A 12,318-nucleotide genomic window follows, 5' to 3' on the forward strand; every position below is an offset into this window, starting at 1 on the left:
AACTGTCAGACAGCAAAATAAGGGTGAATTTAAAGAATAAACTGTACTTAATGGCTAAACCAAAAATTCTGAAAATTTTATTGTAAGAAGATTTGTGAGTCTAGTTTCAGGAAAAATTAGCGGATCTTAATTTAGAATTCTATAACTCAAGATATGAATTAGTAATGTATTAATGATTATGAATTGTATTAATTTCGTAGTCAATGTGGTACCGTAAATCTCGGCTAAGAAAGGACAAGACAAAGTCAACGGGAGTTAGCTCGAAAATTACGGTTTGTATTTCTATAATCTGAACCTAATACTTAATTGTTGAATTTATTTGTTTCCGTGCGCAGGTTTAGTAAAGATAAAACGTTGAATCAGCATCCCAGTTCGATCCCGAATTCATTAAGGTAAAGTGTGTTAATTATTGGTAATGGCATGTACCTAGGATGTTTTATGAGAGTCATTTAGGTTGTAGATGTACTCATGAAATGAGTAAATTATGGTTGGCAACGGTATGTAGTATGAATTTTGAAATTTACTAAAAATTCATAGTGATTCTAAATTAGTCCCGAATTGAATTTACTGTTCATATTGGACCGCGAGGGCCCATTAAAGGGACGACATATTAAAACTAGGATGTGTGTAAATATTTATTTTAATTAATGACCGAAATTGGACTGTATTGACTGGTAATGTCTCGTAACCCTGTTTCGATGACGGTATAAGGTTAGGGGGCGTTAAATTTAGTGGTATCAAAGCTATTCAGGTTTAGCCGATTCTCGGACTAAATCGAGCTCGAAATTGATTCTAGAGGTACATGCCATAATTGAGTCGAAATTGAGTCGGGATCGGATGCTGATATATTTGTTTGGTACTGTTTTATAGTGAAAATGTTAGAGGAAAATATCGATGGTATTGATTATGAAATGTGTACTGGAGACGAATAGTCTCGTGAATTAGATGAAAACTGAATCAACAACACTGGGTATAAACTCAATGGGTAATTAATTACTGAATAATGACTGATGAAATAATAGAAAAAGAAATGATAAATAATTATTTAGAATTATAACTGATGTTCTTCAGTGAGTAGAAGAAATTGTATCTGCTACAGTATCTATCCCTCCTGTTTCTTACTCAGTTCCCGAAGTGCTTCAAGGTATAGAGCTTGTCTGAATGGGTAAGTTATCTGCTGTTAATGATCTGTACTTGTATATATATAGTGTGGGTGAATTGAGAATTACAGTTGAGAATGATCTTGAAAGAACTGAAATCTGGTTAGAGAATATTATCGGGATTGTAAATGAATTGTTCTGTTCACCGATTAAATGTTAGAAGGGTATGATATTTCTGTTAAAAGATTTAGGTTATCAGTGGTAGAAAAATTGATTATGTTGTGATTAAGAAAGGGTTATTTGGAAATTTTCTAAGATGAGTTCTGAAAGAAATATATATATATATCAGTCAGAGATTTCTTGATCAGAAACATACAAAATTCTTGAAGCTTAAACAGGATCATATAACTGCAACTGTGTATGAAGGCAATTTGTTTGATTAAATAAATATATCAGAGGGTATATTCCGATAGGAACTGTATGATACAAATGGTTTGAAGATGGTTTAAATGAAGATAGAAGCTGAAGAATATAGAATAAGGAATGGAATATGTGTTAGACATGATTCTCCTGATTATTATCTTAGTGATTGCTTGAAAAAAAAAACATTATTCAGAGTTCAAGACCGAGTAATGTAGTTAACAGAGGTAGGTTACCCTGTAATCTCAAAAATACGAGTGAAAGCCGAAGTGTGACAAATGACTTCACTGTAAAATCTGGAGAATGAACATCAGCCAGGGTATATGTTAATTATATATGAGAAGATTTATCTCTACCGGATGTCATTACAGGAACTTTCTTCTTTATCGACACTAATATGATTATTTTAAATTGATCCTGGTTTGACTATTCCTATGATTACATAAGTTCAGTTTCTATTAAAGATTTGCCTGTTGGGTTTGCTGAAATTTTTGGGTTGAAGCATTAAATTTTTCAGATTAGTATTTATGGGCTGATAAGATCTGTAGGAACTGTTTGATAATGATACTCTGTTTTTCGAAGCGATTTGATGTTCTTCTGTTTGATATAATCTCAATAATGGAATGGTTAATTCTGCATGATATGGTGGTAAATTATAAGCAGAAGTATAATATGTTGCAAGATCAAGATGATGAAATGTTTTGTTGAATCAGTGAAGATTGAGCTAATTGTCTATTGTGATATTGAACATGCCAACATAGATATATGCCGGAAAGGGGTCTTGGTATTTACCTTGTTTATGTATTGAATATTAAAATATTTAAGTTAAGGTTTAAATCGGTGGCAATAGTGCAAGAGAATTCTAATGTGTTTCGGAAGAGTTACCGAACTCATCTGTTGATTGAAGAAGTTGAATGTGCTATAGATTTTGTAACTGAAATGATAGTGAAAAATATATTTGAAATCGAGGTTTTCTAAAACTAGTCGGTTATTATAGAAAGATGTGGAATTGGAATGATCGATAGCGTTAGCAAGGTTACGATTAGTTGAAAGCTCGATTAATCTGAAGCACTAGTTACGTTCGATCGAAATTCGATAAAGAAACTTGTGGTTTACAGGGATAGCAGTGTTTTGATGAAAAAAAAATAATAATAATAAAAAAAATGAAGTAATGGTTTATGTTACGAAATGTTAGAATCACATGGGAAGAATTATTTGATACCTGATTCGGAAGTGGTAGTTATTGTTCTTGCATTAAAACATCAAGATATGATAATTAATTATCATCTGAAAAGACAATGAATGTATGTATATTCAAGTTGAAAGCTTTGTTTTGTGTTATGAGCTATGAACATCATTGTTATCATTTGAAGATGGTTCAATTTTGGTAGAGATAAAAAATTAAACCGACTTCTTTACTGTGAGATCTGCGAAGCTCGAAATGTGGTAATGAGTTATCGATTAAATGGATATAGTATCTGATTTACGATTAAACATTTCAGATTAGATATGATGGTTGTTTGCTATTTAGAAATAAAAGCTGAACAGAGAGATTCGAACTTATATGGGAGAATTTGCATGAAATTATAGTAGTACTATGTCTATGCATTCGGAAGAATAAGATGTCTGATGATTTGAGACGAGATGTATTGAAGACTGGGAAAAGAAAACCAATACTTTGAATTTGCATATAAATGTTTATATTAGGTACAGATATCTTCAGAACTATTACAACCAGTGGTGACATCAGAATGGAAATGGGATAGAATTTTTATGGAAACTAAGTTGGAATTATCTCTATTTTTGAAAAAGAATATGCGGAGCTGTTTGATTCGTGAAATTGAAGAAAAGTGGAAGTAATTCGAGATAGACTGAAAACAGTTTTGACAAACAGAAATTATATATAGACTTGAAACGTTGGGATATTGAGTATTTTGTTAGTGATATGATCTTTCTTAAAGATCCACCTTGGAAGAAAATTTTAAAGATCAGGTTGAAAAAGAAATTGAGTTCTTGTTCTGTTGGGCTATGTGAAGTTGTAGAAAAGTCAAATTGGTAAAATATTGCTTGGTTTTGCTTCTAAAGTTACAGAAAGTTTATGATAATTTTTCATGATTTGAAGCTCGAAGATTATAGAGATCAAATCTCTTGCATGTTATCTGAGACAAAGGATATTGAGATTTGATGTAATCTATAGTATGAAAAAGAGCCGGTTGAGATACTAGCCCGATCGGTAATGTCATAATATTGAAGAAGCAATATGGGAACCGAGAGGAACAGCGAGATCTTTGTACTTATACCCCCACCTCTCTCAGGTAAATTTCGAGGACGAAATTATAAAAGGGGGGGAGAATTGTAACGACCCGAATTTTACCGTTACCGAAAGAAACAGTGAGATCACTGAACCCCTACCTCTCTTTTAGGCAAATTTCGAGGACGAAATTTCTTAAGGGGGAGAGAATTGTAACGACCCGACTTTTACCGTTACCGAAAAAGTGTATTTTCGGGTCTCCATTTCTGAAAAATGGATTTGTAAATATTTATTAAAAATATTTAAGAAGTCAATTGAGTGGTTAATTAGAGTTTAATTAAGTAAATTTAGTTTAATTAAGAGTAATTAGGAAAAATGACTAAATTGAATAAAGGATGAAAGTTGAATTGTAGATTAAAAGAAAATGAAGAGGACCAAAATGGCAATTATGCCATTTGTCCTAAGTGAGGCAACATAAACATAAAAATCGAGATTTTTATGTGTTAAAATATATATTAAATTATTATTATTAAAAGTAAAGTAAATAAAAAGGAAATAAAGGAAAGAAACAAAAGAATAAAAAGAAGGAAGGAAAGCAGAATAGCAGAAAGCGAAGCAGAGAAGAAACAGGGAGAAAGAAAGAAAGAAAAGAAAAAGGAAAATAAGGTTTTAAAGGTTCCAAGTTAATTTGGTAAGTCAATTTAACCCTTTTCTTATGATTTTTGAGTTTTTGGAATCCTAGAGATAAATAGTACTTGTTTTAAGTAGAAATTTTGAAAGTCATTAGATTTCTAAGTTTGGTTCATGTTGAATAAAATGATGGAATTGGGGTTTATTTGATATAAATTTTGATTGGAATTGAATAAAGGATTGAATCGTAAACTAAGCTATAAGTTTTGAGTTTTAGGGATTAAATGGAAATAAATTCGAAATTATGAAAATATGCTGGAAATTTAATAGTTAAGTATGAGTTTGGACAAAATTTGAATAGAAATAAAGTATGAATTAAGATAGAAAAGTAAGAGAATTTAGTTAGGATTAAATTGAAATTAAAGTAAATCAACATTTTGCACTAAAATTGTTTTAGACAGCAGTAGTAGTCTAACTTTGAAAAATCATAAAAAATTATATAAATCGAATTAGAAGATGAATAAAATATGAAATTAAATATTATTGAGTCTAGTTTCTTATAGAAGAAACGATATAAGCAATTGAATTGTAAATTATGAGATATAATGAATTTTGTGAGACAAGGTCAGAATGAATTCGGGTTCCCCTGTTTTGACTTTGGAAAATCACCAAAAATTGAATAAAAATAATTAGAGGCTTAAAGTTATATTTTTAGAATCCCTAATGAGTCTATTTTCATTAGAAATCAACAAGAATGTTATCCGAGTTCTGTACTGTGAGATAATTAATTTTTAGTGAAGAAGAGACGAAACTATTAGACAGCAGAATAATGGTGAATTTAAAGAATAAACTGTACTTAATGGCTAAACCAAAAATTCTGAAAATTTTATTGTAAGAAGATTTGTGAGTCTAGTTTCAGGAAAAATTAGCGGATCTTAATTTAGAATTCTATAACTCAAGATATGAATTAGTAATGTATTAATGATTATGAATTGTATTAATTTCGTAGTCAATGTGGTACCAGAAATCTCGGCTAAGAAAGGACAAGACAAAGTCAACGGAGTTAGCTCGAAAATTACGGTTTGTATTTCTATAATCCGAACCTAATACTTAATTGTTGAATTTATTTCTTAATATGTATATTAAGTGTTTTGAAGTAAGAATTATTGTGTTTTGCAAATGAAATGGATTGATATAGTATGTGATGAATTTATTGAATTTATATTGATTGAATTGGCGTATATATATATAGATATATATATTGAATATTGAATATATATTGATTATTTGAATTGAATTGAAATATAAATTGTTTGAAAATTTTAAATATGAGATTTGTGATATTTGGATATTTGTTATTGAAAAGTGAATTGAATTGTATTGAATTATGAATTTATGTGATTAATTAAAATGTGTATTGATTGAAAAAATTGAAAGTGAATTGAATACCCTATTAAATGTGATGTTTGAGTCGGATATAGTTGGCATGCCATAGGATTGGAAGTGTTCAGGATTCTTCGACCTCGAGTCGATGAGACACTGGTGTCACTATATTTCTTCGGATAGATTCGATGAGGTCTTGGGTACCAACTTTACTTGACTAGGCCGATGAGACACTGGGTGTCAAATATTGCTTGAACTATCCGATGAGGCACTTGGGTGCCATATTGGTGTGTTTGGTTGGATCCGTGTATCCGCCAAGGTCCGAGTCTTGTTAATAGGGTAAATAAGTGAAAAGATAAGTCGAGTGAATTTGATTGATTGAGCTATTGGAATGAAATGAGAAATTGAATTGAGAATTGAAATTGAGATATGAGATTGAAAACATGAACCAAAAGGTTCATAAAATGAGTGAAGTTCAAATGGATGATGATTGATGTTAGAATGAATTAAAATGGTATATTGTTAAGAAATAAAGTGTGAAAACAAGTGAATTGTGAATATATTGTATAGAATTTATACGGTAAGTAAATGAAAAGAATTGAACAAATATGTTATTGTGTTTGTTATATGACTTGTATAGAATTTATATGGTAAGTAATTGAAAATTTATCTATAAAACAAATAAATGAATACTTATAATTGTTATTGTGATTTTAAGTTTAATTGTTATATTATTAAGTGTTCAGATTATGGAAATACCACGGAGTATACCATACTCAATGTCAGACGGTTTGTTTCCGTTACGAGTTTAGTAAAGATAGAACGTTGAATCAACATCCCGTTCGATCCGAATTCATTAAGGTAAAGTGTGTTAATTATTGGTAATGGCATGTACCTAGGATGTTTTATGAGAGTCATTTAGGTTGTAGATGTACTCATGAAATGAGTAAATTATGGTTGGCAACGGTATGTAGTATGAATTTTGAAATTTACTAAAAATTCGTAGTGATTCTAAATTAGTCCCGAATTGAATTTACTGTTCATATTATTTTGAAATTTACTAAAAATTCGTAGTGATTCTAAATTAGTCCCGAATTGAATTTACTGTTCATATTGGACCGCGAGGGCCCATTAAAAGGACGACATATTAAAACTAGGATGTGTGTAAATATTTATTTTAATTAATGACCGAAATTGGACTGTACTGACTGGTAATGTCTCGTAACCCTGTTTCGATGACGGTATAGGGTTAGGGGGCGTTACATTGACAATTGAGAAAACTATGATGATTTTGAGTGTTTTACTTGGTCTTTTATATAGGTTTAAGGTTCAAGGGTGATAGAAATCAAAGATAATAGGAATTGGAGTTCAAAATTGATTGAAATAGCAAAAGAGAGTCAAGGGGTGGCCACACTAGTTTTAGGGAAGAGTTAACATGAAAAAATGTAGGTGGGAAGGAAGAAATAGGTTGGTTTTTAAATTGTGGTCTAATTGTCTCTTAAAAAACTCATAATTTTGACTATTTTACAAATCAGTCCTTTTTCTAAAATTAAAGATATTTAAAACTCATTTTCAAAAATTGATTTAATTTTTTAAAAACCATAATTGAAAAAATTACCGATATGCCATGTCATAGAATTCCAAACACTCTAAGGCTAAAATTTCTAAAATACCCCTAAAACTCCTAGGCCATATTTTAGGGTGTGACATAGTCGATCTTTCACGATCCTTGATGAATCTTTCATTAATATCGTTGAATCTGGATCAATCTTAGAAAACAAACCCTAACCCGTGTACAAAGTCATTTGAAGGACCCATTACAGGTGCATCAGACCAGATTTGAATGAAAGGGGTGTTGCTTGAAATTTCGCTGAAAGGTGTGTGTTCTTTTTCAAGTAAATTTAGGAAAAACTGTGCTTAAGATAGGGCCTCACAGCCCAACCCCATGGCCATGTGTCCCCTATTTTTCAAATTTTATAGATTTTCCCTTTTATTTTACAATTTTATCTTTATTTTTTAGATTTTACAATTTTTCCCCTTTTTTCCAAATTTTACAATTTTACCTCTTTTTTTTTCCAGATTTTATAATTTTTCTCATATTTTCTAGATTTTATAGTTTTGCCTTTGTTTTCCAAATTTTACAGTTTTACCCTATTTTTTTTAGATTTTACAGTTTTACCTAGAATTATATGATTTGTTTAGATTAGTCCCTGAATGGTTTCTGAACTATTTTTAGTGTTTAATTTATTCAATTAAATCCTTGATAATATGAATAATACTAGAATCGATAATACAACTGTAACACCCTAAGCTTGGCCTAAACGTTATGGCTGAATCTAGTGATGTCACATAGAATGGGGTTTGAAATCGAGATTGACAAGTTAAAACCGTTCCAGTTAATTAACTTTTATTTAATTTGAAAAAATGTGAACTAGTTGATTTGCCTTAAAACATGTCTTTTAAGCAGAAGCTTTTGAGACCAATTATTTTACGAAACCGAAAATCTTAGTTTTTAGAAAAAAATAGTGTTTTGTTGAGTTGCAGTTTAAAAATCCATAAAAATAGTATAAAATCTCAATTTAAACCAAACAGTCCAAAATCCCAACATTACAATAATAAATACCCAAAGATAATATAAAATCAAAAGCTGTAATAAAGCAATTCAGTAGTGGTGGTCACCATCGAGCCCTCCGCTATACCGATCTACCTAAGTGTGGGGATTACCTGTACAAATTAAACAGAAAAAGGGTTGATTTTTCGCAAACTGAGTGTGTTATCCCCACAGAAAACATACATACAGATGCACATTAGAAAATAATCAATTACAGTCTAGGGCCTGAGCCCATTATAGATTCAGTTTGGGCCTTGGCCCATTCAGATACAGTCTCAGATATAATTTAGGGCCTTGACCCATCTCAGATACAATATGCAATAGCAGAAAATCAAAATCCTGCCCATCAGCCTCTACACACCATCTTCGTTCATCCCTACACACCATGTGGGGATTAAATCAACCTACCCATCCCTATACACCATGCTGTACCGAAATGCGGCACTTAATCAGAAATTTGCAGCAGAGCTGCCAGATAACAGGCTTAATAGCCTTTCAGACACTTCCTCCAAATAACAATAATCCACTCCGATGCAATGCAACATACAAAAGATGTTATGTTATTATGCAATTACAGTACATATATTCAGATATCATAATTCATGCTCGGTACAGAAATAAGACAGAAAGATCACCCATATAGGGGTCTAAGTAGGGCTTAGCGACCCTTCAGTAGGTCCACAGTCAACTTGGATGACTCGTGCAACCTCAGACAACTTTTCAAAAAAATAGGCTCACACGGACCAAATTGGTCTTGGCCGTGTGATTCATTTTTAATGTAACCCATGCTAGCTAAATATTCATATATGTTTTCACTATTTACTTATATGTTCATTCAAAGTTGTCTACTTGAGTCATCGTCACTAAATTATTTATATCTTGAGCTACATAATTCTAAATTAAGATCCGCTTAATGTTTTTGAAACTAGACTCAAATACCTTTCTACCATAAAATTTTCAGAATTTATAGTTTATCAAATAAGTACAGTAAAATCTTCAAATTTATCCCTATTCTGCTGTTTGACGGCTTCAACCTCTCCTTACTAAAAATTATTCATCTCTTAGTACGGAATTTGGATGATGTTTCTATTTGTTTCTCTTGAAAATAAACTCATTAAGGATTTAAACATATAAATTTAAGCCCATAATTATTTTTTTACAATTTTTGATGATTTTCCAAAGTCAAAACAAGGGAACTCGAAATCATTCTGATCTTGTCTCACAAAATTTATTATATCTCATAATTTACAATTCCATTGCTTTCACTGTTTCTTCCATGAAAAACTAGACTCAATAAAATTTAATTTAATATTTTAGTCAACCTCTAACTCAATTTCCATTATTTTTAATGATTTTTCAAAGTTAGACTGCTGCTGCTGTCCAAAACTATTTTAGTGCAAAATGTTGATTTCCAAGTTTATAATACCCTTATTTCCTTTCTCTACAATTTTTCACATCATTTTCTCTTATTTCTCTTATTTCTCGATCGCAATAAATTTCGGCTTCTTTTCAAATCCCGTTTTCTGTGTTTCGGGTACACACCTGGTATTGATTCGCTGTGCAAAGTAACCCAAGCCTTCAAAAACCTTTATTTGACCAATATATCCCTTAATTAATCACTTAATTCGTCAATCAAACCAAATATCCCCAACATAAAACTCGAGAAATTAAACCAACGACTATTCAAAAACTTACCGCGACGAATCCGATAACCAGTAATCTCTAAACACTAGAATATCCGCTTAAAACCTTTGAACAACTCCTAAACGAGAGTAAAACGAACCCTTTGTTAATTGCCTAATCGAAATACGATAACTAAGGGTAAAAATTCCACTTACTGAAACAGATAAAGTTGAAAGTTGCACCTAAAGAGATGACTTGCAAAAAAATATAGAAACAAAAAGAGTAGGGAAAAGAGAAGAGAATTTTGGCTATAGAGCAAGAGATGAACCGATCAAGAAAACAAAAAGAGATGGGAAAGAGAAGAAATAAGATTTGGCCAAAAGGGAACAAAAACCAAAAGTGAACAAGAAGGGAGAAGAAACAGCAGAGAAACAAAAGTCTAACTTTTGTTGGGAAAAAAGAAAATAGAAAACTTATAAGAAGAAAATCTTATTTTGATAACTTCTCCCCAGTTATCTCATAAAAACACTCCCTATTAACCCACTAAAACACAACTACTCAGCAGTCCAGTTTAATTTAAACTCCACCACGCCACACGCCTAAAAAAAATTTAATTCCCCTACACAACCTCGAACATAAGACCCCTTGCAGACTAACACTCCGCTTAACCACCAGACCAGCAGGCCCATTCTAATATATTTTTACCAACAATCAAATAAAAGCCTACTGGATAAGAGTGAGGCTTAATTCATTCAAAATACCAAAATTTTCCCAAGCGAAGGCTTGAACTTGGGACATCCTAAACATTCCCAGAGCACATAACCACTAAAGCTGACAAATATTTGTGTCATATTTTCACAATTACAAAATTAGAAATTTTGGGGCGTTACAACAATTTTACTTTTCTGCTCCGAAGATTATGAGATTTGGTTTTCTTATTTGTTTCCGATCGTGGTCCCCATCTTTATTCTATTGAAAAATAATAATTGGATGGTTGGGAGTTGATGATTTTCCCCTATATTGGTGGGACAGTTTGTACAGCGGTGACGTGTTTTCCAAGACGTCAGAAAGGAGATTATATGGATGGTCGTAAATCTCTAAGTCTGTCTTAAACTTCGTGTGGTGTGATTGACCACCGTATAAGGGTTGTAAGTGATGCAATTCTTGCATTTTTCTTTATTATTTTACTTTTTATCTTCTAGGTTGTTGCATGTTTTTACATGTTATTCATGCAATACATCCAAGATGCGTCACATTTTAAAACTCATATGGAATTTCTTTTCTTTTGACTTTTCTACGTTAATCTTTAAATATTTTTTGATTGCTTTAGCTTTTGTCATTTTATCTAGGGTTTTTTTCTTGTTTCTTTTGATTTTATGTTGTTTAAAGTATTAGGTTTTTTTTTCTTTCTCTAGATTAGGGTTTTTTTTCCTTCTGTGTTTCATTTTTGTGTTTCTTTCTTTAGGTTCTGTGACTTTGGTGGTGGTTAGATTTTCGGCAGAGGTAGGTTAGAGATAGTCAAATCTTTGTCCGGTGGGGTTAGGGGACTTAGTTGATTTTTTAGGTGGTCTTTGTAGCCAAACATGGAAGATGTTATAAGTTCAAGGCTGGCGAATCTAAAATTCTTAGTAGAGGAGGCAATGAGAGTTGTTAGGACGAATGAGAACTTGGGAAATTCCAAAGGTGTCGTAAACTGGGCTATTGGAAAATTAATGACGGACAAAAAGTTAACAGAGAGGCTATGTATCGGGTCTTTAAGTCTCTATGGTTTACAAAAAAGGAAGTTAACTTTGTGTCCCTTAAAGAAGGAATCATTTTGGTGAAATTTAGTACTGAAGAAGATAGGAAGAGAATTTTAAACCTATCCCCTCGGTTGTTTAATCAATGTTTGTTTAATATGGTCCCCTTTGTTAAAGATAAAAAGATGAAGGAATATGACTTTAATCTCTCACCTTTCTGGGTCCGTATCTCAAATCTTCCAATGAAGTTAATGGATAGGAAAATGACAATGGAAGTAGGTAACGCGATAGGGGAAGTGTTAGCCATAGACTAGCGTGATAGAGATGGTGGTTGGATAGAATATATGCGTATTAGAATCATTACTGATATTCATAAGCTATTGCGAAGGGTTGTTCACCATGTTGACAAAGAAGGGGTGGAGTTAGTCTATGCAATTCGGTATGAACGACTGCTTAAATTCTGTTATATATGCAGTTTGATCGGTCATACAACTCAAAAATGTAAAAAGGAGGAGGTAAACAGTAAGACCCACAAGTCTGAATTTCAATATAAGAACTAGC

The 12,318-nt window shown here is 31.8% G+C and overlaps 1 long non-coding RNA gene across 1 annotated transcript; it reads left to right on the forward strand.

Moving 5' to 3' along the window:
* Positions 1-212: 212 nt before the first annotated feature.
* LOC128283601 (uncharacterized) lies at positions 213-530 on the forward strand. Its single transcript, XR_008273988.1, has 2 exons — positions 213-272; positions 336-530. It is a non-coding gene; the product is annotated as an uncharacterized LOC128283601 (long non-coding RNA).
* Positions 531-12,318: the final 11,788 nt, after the last annotated feature.

This window comes from Gossypium arboreum, chromosome 11, assembly GCF_025698485.1.
Source record: "Gossypium arboreum isolate Shixiya-1 chromosome 11, ASM2569848v2, whole genome shotgun sequence".
In the NCBI taxonomy this organism is placed as follows: domain Eukaryota; kingdom Viridiplantae; phylum Streptophyta; class Magnoliopsida; order Malvales; family Malvaceae; genus Gossypium; species Gossypium arboreum.